At 46.6% G+C, this 8,314-nt stretch overlaps 1 non-coding gene across 1 annotated transcript; it reads left to right on the top strand.

Annotated features, from left to right (window-relative positions):
• The first annotated feature begins 7,347 nt into the window (after positions 1-7,347).
• On the top strand, positions 7,348-7,533 carry LOC141106973 (U2 spliceosomal RNA). The gene has a single exon (XR_012235751.1). It is a non-coding gene; the product is annotated as a U2 spliceosomal RNA (small nuclear RNA).
• The last annotated feature ends 781 nt before the right edge of the window (positions 7,534-8,314 follow it).

The following is an 8,314-nucleotide window of genomic DNA, read 5'->3' as shown; positions in this document are numbered from 1 at the left end:
TGGCTAGATCCAGACAAATCTAATTCAGCTACAGTCCTGGAGGCGGCAGTGATGGGATCATTGGAAGCACTTAAATTGCTGGTCTACAGGGGACCTCGTGCCCCATTCCCCCTGGCAGGGCTGGCGGTGGAAAAATATAGACATAATGAAATCTCACTTAACGCTCCAATTTGGCTGAATCCTAATATTCCTCACTTCTACAAAATGCTAAATACATATGCATGGACCAAATATGGTATCAAACTTATATCACAGATAACTTCGAATGATACATAAACCCCCTTACCCCAACACTCACAGACATATAATCTACTAAATTACTATGTATTTTGCTACCTCCAACTATCTCATGCCTTCACCACACAATTCCCACGATCCTCCTGCATGGTGGTCCGGTCAGGGTTGGAAAAGACACTTCGCTCCAGATGCGCCGAAAAACCAACCTCCCATCTTTATGAACATCTGATATTTGTGTCTCTCCCACTCATGGATAAACTCTGGTCCTGCTGGCAGAGACATTCCAACACTGGACAATGATGACTGGAATGATATGTGGGATTTCCCCTTTAACTCCCTGGTTTCATTAAGAGACAGACTTGTGCAGTTTAAAATAGTGCATAGAGCATACTTCACACCATATAGATTTCATAAAATGAAACCCAAACACTCCGCACAATGCTGGAGGTGCAACACCTCCCCAGGAGACTTTACACACATTTTCTGGGCCTGCCCTAGGATTCAGCGGTATTGGACTGAGGTGCTAGATATGATTACTCTGGTTGCCTCGGTCACGATACCGATGAAGATGGAAGTGTGTCTCTTGGGCCTGATAGAAACAATAGTGCCAACTATTGCAAAAAGAACGCTGATTGGGTTACTGCTTTTCTATGCCTGGAAAAACATTGCTATGCATTGGAAAAAACCTACGGTGCCTTCTTTGGCTCAATGGAAACGTCTCATAAACGAGAGCCTTCCACTATACAAAGATACATATATACCGTATTTATCGGCGTATAACACGCACTTTTTCCCCCTTAAAATCAGGGGAAAATCGTGGGTGCGTGTTATACGCCGATCCCCGCTATTTTGTGATCTATCGGAGCGATATGGCGCCGCGGAGTTCGGAGGGAGTCGGCGGAGCTGAACGAGCGCCGCCAAGAACACAGTGAGTGGGCGGAGCCGAGATACACATAGCCGAGGGTTCTCGGCTCTTCTCGGCGCCGTTCACATTCACGCCCAGTCCCGCCATTGGACCTGTGCTATGTCCATCATAGGGACTGGGCGTGACTGTGAACGGCAACGAGAAGAGCCGAGAACCCTTGGCTATGTGTATCTGGGCTCCGCCCAGTCACTGTGTTCTCGGCGGCGCTCGTTCAGCTCCGCAGAGTCCCTCCGAACTCCGCGGCGCCATATTTAAAACTACACGCTTTGTGTATGTCGGCGGCGATCTGTCCAAGCCTGTAATGGACACTGGGGGCAAGGCTGCACTGACCACTGGGGGCAAGGCTGCACTGACAAGGCTGCACTGGGGCAAAGCTGCACTGACAATTCTGCACTGGGGCAAAGCTGCACTGACAAGGCTACACTGACAAGGCTGCAATGGACACTGGGGCAAGGCTGCACTGACACTGAAAAGGCTGCAATGACACTGACAAGGCTGCAGATGGACACGATAAGGCTGCATTGATGGGCATTTAAATGTAAGTTTTTTTTCCCTTAAACTTCCCTCCTAAAAGTTTTTTTCCTTAAAATTCCCTCCTAAACTTGGGGTGCGTGTTATACGCCGGCGCGTGTTATACGCCGATAAATACGTTAAATAGAGGATGCCCCCTGAAACATTATAAAATTTGGCGTGCATGGCCTACTACGGCTTGAACGCCGAGAGAAGAAGATACCGAATAACTTGTACATATAAACGTATATTCATATATGCCTAGATATGTAAACAGAGGAAAGTATGTCTGAACAGGCAATAGCTCACTCCGAAAATATAATGAGATATCAGTAATCCTAGTTACCTAGCAGCACACCAAGTAAGCATACTTAAAGCCATAAACGGTCTGACAACATGTTAACCATACAGATAATTGTTAAGCACTCAATGGTCAATGTCTATGTATGATTTTTTGTCTATTTTTTGTTTTCTTGTTTGTTTGTTCGGAAATACAATAAAAAAGATTAAAAAAAGGGTGCAGCACAGTGCACCTGTGGCTTTCCTGCGGGTTAGCTGCACTTTGTCATAGACTTATATTATATCCTGTAGGTGTGTTGCACTTTCTGAAAGCGCACCAAACCCTCAGGTAAGAATAGAAGTCTATGGCTCAGTGCAGGTAACCCTCAGTTGCACTGCACTGCGCTGCACTTTTTTTTTTTTTTTTTTAAATCTTTTTTATTGTATTTCCGAACAAACAAACAAGAAAACAAAAAATAGACAAAAAATCATACATAGACATTGATGCAGCGATGCAGGTAAACCACAGTGCATCAGTGTGAAAGCAGCCTTAGGCCCCTTTCACACGATCGGGGCCCGACCCAATCAGACCCTCCATTCACTTCTATGGAGCGGCAAATGTAAACAGACTAGTGTCTGTTTACACCCTCCTATCTCCAATCTGATCTGCTAAAAAAAAAAAAAAACACACAAGGGGATCTGTCCTTCCATCTGGGCGGATCGGATCAGAGGGCCCATAGAGTACAGTGGGCTGTGTCTCGTGTCCGCTCTGCATATGCGGAGTGGACACGGACCTGTCATCTGCTCACTCCGCTCATTGTGGCCCATGACCGGTTAACAAGTCGCTTAAGTGGCCCTCGCTGTTCAAAAGGTTGAGCACCCCTGACCTAGAAGATCACTGCTTTCACTGTGGTAGTGTCACTACTACACCGATTATCAGCTTCCCCAGAGGTCTGTCAGATATGAGACATCCATACTTACATCGTGCCAAGCTGGACTAATATAATTATGCAATGAAAGTCATACCCGGCATTCAAATAAAACTGAAGGCAAACTCTTTCCCTGGTGCCTCCATGGCAGCATACCTGTGACAAGCTCCACCTTGGCTCCTCCCTCAGGACCAGTGTATTTTATAAAAGAAAAGGATTAGTACACTCCGAGCATTCTTTCTCCTTTTTTTCCTCATAGTCAGTGAATAGTGGTCGAATGTCCCTTACCGCTGTAGTCGGCAGCTTCCAGCTGGGTTCAAGCCTCTCCCAGCTGCACTCCCTATTCTTGGGTAACTAAATGCGCTGATAAGATAGGGAGTCCCTTCCGTGGGTCTTTTGGGACAGCAGTTGTCTCTTAAGGCGCCTTTCACACGGATGGTGGTTCTGCCGCAGTTAAAAGCATATAATATGTTCTGTGAAATTCAAGACTCCAGGCACTGCGATCAGCTACATTTGTACAGTGCGATTAAATGCATTTACGTGCATCTACATGCGGCTGCGTTTTAGCGTTTGGAACATTCTTGACATTTCTGATGTGCTTCCTGTTGCTTTTCTTTCCTTGTTGCCGCTGCTATCAGCAGGAGAAATAGTACACTGCGATTACCTGCAGTTATGTGCAGATAGCTGCGCTAAATCGCTCCTGGACGCAGTCAATTCTATTTTTTCTATCTGCACCAAACTGCATGTAACTAAATCACGGCTAAACGCAGTGTGTGAATGGGGCCATAGGAAAGCATTGTGTGCTTTTAGCTGCAGTAGAAAACTAGAAAATTCGCAGCTAAAAGCACAATTCTATCCGTCCGTGTGAAAGGGGCCTAATTAAGAGCTCCTATCTGCATTTATATACTGCCATTTGCTCAAGCCTGCAGCAGAGAAAGCAGCTATATCTATTTTTCACTTAGCCTTCCATTTCTCCCTCCTGTCATCCATTCTCTCTCGCTTTCCTTTCGTTTCTCTCTCTCTTTTCCGCTTTCTTCCTCCCCCACCAACTTCCCTTCCTTGTGATATTGTACCTTCATTCCTGGTTACTATAGTGGGCGGCACTCACCTCGCACCGGCTTTTCTGCGTCCCTCAGCGTCTTCCTGCCCGATCTGCGCAGACATCAGGAGGCGGCTTGGTGGGCCGGGTTGAGTCAAGTGGGTCGCATAGGTCCCAGTGCCGTCAGCCGCGCATGCGTGGTCTGGCCTGAGGTTGTGGTGGCCATCTTGAATAGGAGCAAATTTTACATTTTTTGCCTTTGTTTGTCAAAATAATTTTTTAGAGGGTTGTATCTTCCACAGATGTCCCTCCCCTCTCCATTGTTTATTTCTGGGGGCTTTCAGCATGGCAGCCTGTTGTTATTTGAGGAGGATGCCTATGCTGGGAGCTCCTGGAGGGGACCCTGATTTTTTGCCAACGGTAAATGTAATTTCTTTTTTCTTTACTCAGGAATACCGTTTGTTTGCTCCAGCTGAAATACCAGTCGCTAACGTTATCTTTCTCTAGCTGCTTTTTCTGTCTGTTGCCTATAATAAGCAGTACGCCACCCAAGCAAGACCCTCTCCAACATTTAAGGTAGGGACCGTCGTCCAGGTGAAAAAAAAAAAAAAAAGAGCACTTATGCTGGTACGTTTATGTATTTCAGCCTTGTACGCCAGAAGTCCAAGCAGACATCAAGGCGACATAAACAAACCAATGAAGGCCCCAACCAGATCAGGATACGATGCAAGCAGCAAGGGTTCATCCGCGAAAAGACATAGTTCTTCATATTCACCAACTCTCAAATCCCTAAATGCCAAGCATGGGGGGTCATCCTATTACCAGCCAATTGGTCTGTAAAAGCTGTTTTAGATTCTATGCAGCAGTCAAAGAGTCAGAGGGTTAACAGGTAAGCTGTCCTACTCAAAAGATGGACAGGGGATACATAGTGGAACAAGCAACAGCAGTTCCATTGCAGCAATTAGCTTAATCTCCTCCTGGCCCATCCTCTCACCACGCAGCAAGCATCCCTCCTAGACATCTGGATGATGGTGGGCCATCTGAGGATACCTCAGAAGAGCTCGGCCCTCGGACTTCAACTTTTTCCTTGTTCAGCCCTATGTCCAAGGCTGTAAAGCTAACTATTGGCTGGGAGAAAGCTGACACTACATTTGAGTAGTCAAAAGATGTACTTCCCATTTCTAAAGAAGCAGGTTTCCTTCTTTCGCTCCGTTTCCACTGGTGCGACTTGTCATGTGACTTGGGACTGCAGAATCGCATGACAAGTCGTACCCCATTATTTCCACAAGTAACGTTTATCTGTGCAATTTCAAGTCGCAGCGACTTCAGAGTAGTCCCTACACTACGTTGGTCCCACTTTGATGCGACTTAAGGTCCATAGACCTCAAGAATACACAGGCATTGTTTCAAGTCACATCAAAATCGTGCGACTTTCAGGTCACAATAGTGGAAACATAGGCTTACTCTGATGGATGATATCAGAGTTATTGTTGAAGAGGAAAGGAAACAAAATTTTATAAAAAGTTTCCTCCTCTCAATTGCCTAGGAAAACGTTATCCACGGGAACAAGATTCTGCAATGCCAGACGGTCCGCTGGAGGTAGACGCAGCAGTGGTTCGTATAACAAAGAATTTCTTCTCACCAATCGATAATTCAGCCTCAATTGAGGATCCTTTAGACAGATGAATAGACCCCAACTTGGCAGGTAAAGGCCTGGAAGTCAATTGCCTTATCTGTATCCAAAGCCCTGTGGGCATGGACCAAAAACATGGGAACAGTGATTCATCAAAATGTTCCTAGGGAAAATATAGTCAACGCTTCGGGCGAATTATGGCTCTCAGCAGACTTCACCGGTGAGATGGCGATGGATACAATTCGTTATCTCACAAGATCAAAGTCACTACCCATATGGGTAATGTGGTCCGAACTATGGGCAGCTGACACTGTGTCAAAACAAAATTAGTATAAATACCCTTTTTTTTAATGGTAAATCACTCTTTGCAGAAAGGTTACAGAAAGCCATTTCCTGCGTCACAGGAGGAAAGTCAGACTTGATTCCCCAGAACTGCAGAATTAGATGTCCCGGGGATTCAGGGATGCTTACTTGCACGCACCCATACTACAACTGTTACAGAGGTATCTGAGATTTTCGGTCGACCAGGCCCATATAAATTCCAGAGTCCCCACTTCGGACCCTGAACTTCCCTCAGAGCCCTCACGAGGGCACGGATCACTATCCAAGATTCTTTATGAGAACTGGGTCTCAGTTCTTATCACTAACCAGACTATATCCTCCTTTTATCAAAAGATCCAACCCAGCTAGGGGAACACAGGTGGATAATGTGGCCTACAATATCAAGATATGGTTGGATGGTAAATCGCTAAACAAGTCATCTTTTCTCCAGTTTAGGCACCTTATTCAACAACGCAAAAGGGACAGTGTCCCTGCCATCTCAGAAAGTGTGGGCGAGCATTCAGAAAGTAAGGAGAGTGAGGACATGGTCCTACATAACAGCCTCGAGCTAACTCAACTTAATAGGGATTTTTGTCTGTTTGTATCCAAGATGGTCCCATGGACATATGGATACCTCAGGCACCTTTTAGCTAGAATTGCTGAAGCAATGGAGCAAACCGTCTATCCCAGTCCATATATCAAACAAGTTTTGATAAACAGGGGTCTGCACTAGTGGACAAAGAGGGAGATGCCTGTAAAGTAATGTACATTAAGGCATGTCTTTTGGACCATAGTTACCACAGACGCCAATGCAATAGGCTAGGTGGCACATTGCAACCAGATGTTGGTTCAAGAGAGATGGGCGTTCAATGCGGCAGACATCATCACAAATATCCTGGAAATCCAGGAGGCTTATCTCGCATCGACAGAATTTGCTCTCTCAGATCAAGGACAAATCAGTTCTGATTCGGATAGACAATAGAGCTGTAATATCATACATACATCACCAAGATGGAACCCACAACACTTCCTTACTAAGGGAAGTGGAACCCATCTTCATTTGGGCAGAGGGGAATCTGAAGGACCTAAGAGTAGTCTATCTTCCACACTTAAAGTGGGAGTCCGGCGACCAATCTTTTCCCAAATATCCCAAAATAATACTCACAGTTTGGGTGTAATATTTCCGCCTCTGTCTGTTTTCGTACTGAAGAATAACTTTAAAAATGTGATGCTGGCTGTTTCCATCTTGCTTGTGGGCATGTGAAGCCCACAAGCATTGATTTCCTGGATGCTGTGAATGCTGTTCATTGACAGCTTGTTCACACGCATGATCATTGTTCCCGCACTGAATCTTGGGAAGCCTGACACTAAGGAGACAGTGCGGCGCCGGGGAAAGGCAGTAAACACGCCTACTCCCATGGGAGGAGAGACAGGAAGTGCCACAATAAAGTACAATATAAAGGTAATTACAACGCTCGCTTCTCGGCCTTTTGGCTAAGATCAAGTGTAGTATCGACTTTAGCCCTTAGGGGTGTCTCTGCTTCACAGCTAGGACGTTGAGAACCACTTGCATCTATCCAAGCCAGTTGGTCCTTGTGGGGTACCCTCTGCTCGACCTGGTAGGATCGTTGATTAAATTCAGCTTCACCTACTTGCTGCTATTGGGTTAGAGGCTTAGCCCCCACAGGGAACGAGATTGCGGTCTTCCCTCTTCCCCCACTCCGCATTACTACCTCCAGGCAGTAGATGCTAGAGCCTTTGTAAAGGCTACAAAAAAGAGCGAAGACGTCGAGGAACCAGAAGGAAGCCGCCTAAGAACACCTGGAGCGACATCCAACTCCTCGACGATGGGGAAGAGCGATAAGAAGACCAGCAAGGAGAAGAAGAACCCTGTTCCAGCCACTTCCTCCAAGCCCGGGAATGCCGCTGCCTCAACCCCCGCCTCTACCCCGGCCGGCACCAGCCGACCAGGACCAGCCAAGCCAGACCAGCCTGCAGACGGGCTCCCAGCATTGGAGCCTTGGATGAAGCAGACGGTCGTGCTGCAGCTGAAGAAGGTGGACGGATGAGTCCCTGACATGACCCTGGAGATCTTCGGAAAGAAGATGATTCTGGAACAGGGGTTCAGCAAAGCGGAGACACTTTCTGTGCAGGCCTTCACAAGAGGTATATTCTTTATAACTTTTGTGTCATTTCAGGTCTGCAGGAAGTTCACTGCGAACTGCCCCATAACACGGGACGAAAAGCGGGTGACAGTGGCCATGAGGAACCCCCATACCAGTGGAAAGGACATGGCCACCTACCTCCAGAGATTCTGCACCGTGGTGAAGGACCCAATCCAAATCTTCGATGCCAACGGCTTCTGGATAGGTAAGTGGTCTGTGCTCTTCAAACTGAGGAAAGACCCTTCAGGGGACATCCAGCACCTGCAGCCTTTCTTC

The sequence above is a fragment of the Aquarana catesbeiana genome, linkage group LG08, assembly GCF_042186555.1.
Source record: "Aquarana catesbeiana isolate 2022-GZ linkage group LG08, ASM4218655v1, whole genome shotgun sequence".
In the NCBI taxonomy this organism is placed as follows: domain Eukaryota; kingdom Metazoa; phylum Chordata; class Amphibia; order Anura; family Ranidae; genus Aquarana; species Aquarana catesbeiana.
This window is presented reverse-complemented; position numbering and strand designations above follow the sequence as displayed.